A 1,672-nucleotide genomic window follows, 5' to 3' on the forward strand; every position below is an offset into this window, starting at 1 on the left:
GGATTGCAAGTTCAAAGCCAGCCTTAGCAACTTATCAAGGCCCTAAGCAACTTAGTGAGACCCTGCCTCAAAATAAAATATAAAAAAAGGGCTGGGGATGTAGCTCATTGGTTAAGTGCCCCTGGGTTCAATCCTTGGAACCATAATAATAATAATAATAATAATAATAGTAATAGTAATAAATGTATATGTTTAGATCTTGAGCATGGCACTTTTTACATGTTTTTACTTAAATTATATACATATATGTGTATATATACATATATAAAAATATATGTTATATATATACACACACATATATGTTTTTACTTATATATATTTTTCCAGTTACTGGCACATAGCCAACACACAATAAATGTAAGTTTATATTAGTATTTTGTTTTTAAAAAAATCATTGTAACTACTACATGAAGTGAATGTGTGGGGAAGAAAAACAAGAAGATAGGGCACGGTGCAAGGAAGGCCAACAAGTAGTCTGTGTGAGAGATGAAAGGTGAAGTGGTGGTGGACACAAAGAGGAATGGACCAATTTGATGTAAATTTGGAGATGAAATTTTCATGTTTTGCAGATGGACTGGACATTGTAGTTGAGGAAAATGGAGGACTCAAGAATGACCTGTAGGTTTCCGGCTAGTGCAGCTAGGTAGATGGAGGTGACATTTACTGAGAGAAATTAGCTGGAGAAGCTGATTTGGCAGGGAAATTAGGAGTTCTATTTTAGACATGTTAAACTTGAGACGTCCATGAGAAATTCAAGTGGATGTCAGTTAGGCAACTGGTTATAAGTTTGGACACCAGAAGAGAAGACTGGGGCAAAGATATGAATTTGGATATGGTCATTAGCACAATCAGCATTTGAAGACAGAATTAGTTGAAATCATCTAGTAGAGAATTTAGAGAGAAGTGGAGGATGCCAAGAAGAAGCCTGAGGAGCAGTATATTTTAGGGGGATTGAATAGAAAAGGAGAAGGAGGAGAGGCCTGTGAAGAGAGAGTAAAGCTAGAGGGATATGGGAATATGAAAACCAAAAGAGGACAGAGTTTCAAGAACACTGGAGAGGCAGTCGAGCATGCAAGGTCAAGTATGACAAGAATAGAGACATACTGGTCATTGACGAGTAGTTTTCAGGAGTAGCTTCAGTAAGTGGGGGGCCCAAATAAGAATTGAATAGGTTGGGGGCTGGGGTTGTATGTAGCTCAGTGGTAGAGCGCTTGCTTAGCACGTGTGGGGCGCTGGGTTAGATCCTTAGCACCACATAAAAATAAATAAATAAAATAAAGCGATTGTGTCCAACTACAACTAAAAAAACCAAAATATTTTTTTAAAAGAATTGAATAGTTTGAAGAATAAATTAGAGGTGTGCTTGCTTTGACAGCACATATGCCAACACTGGAACAATGCACAGAAAATGGGCATGATACCTATAAAGAGATGACACACAAATTTGCGAAGCAACCCATATACTTTTAGCATAGATTTGAATTTGGGGACAGTTCAAAAATGAAAATTAAATCAAGGAGAATGGAAGGAATCCTAAAAGCAAATATCAACAGAAATAAATTAATTTAAATATCTAATGCAACCACTCTGGAGGAAAAGAAAAAAAATTCAAATACTTCTGAATACAGTACTTTCAATACACAACTTTATTCTAAAACCAAAATTGTAAAGA

The 1,672-nt window shown here is 36.0% G+C and overlaps 1 non-coding gene across 1 annotated transcript; it reads left to right on the plus strand.

The window, feature by feature from the left end:
* The first annotated feature begins 1,359 nt into the window (after positions 1 to 1,359).
* On the plus strand, positions 1,360 to 1,466 carry LOC125610474. The gene has a single exon (XR_007340491.1). It is a non-coding gene; the product is annotated as a U6 spliceosomal RNA (small nuclear RNA).
* The last annotated feature ends 206 nt before the right edge of the window (positions 1,467 to 1,672 follow it).

Source organism: Marmota marmota, unplaced genomic scaffold (assembly GCF_001458135.2).
Source record: "Marmota marmota marmota unplaced genomic scaffold, marMar, whole genome shotgun sequence".
Lineage (NCBI taxonomy): Eukaryota > Metazoa > Chordata > Mammalia > Rodentia > Sciuridae > Marmota > Marmota marmota.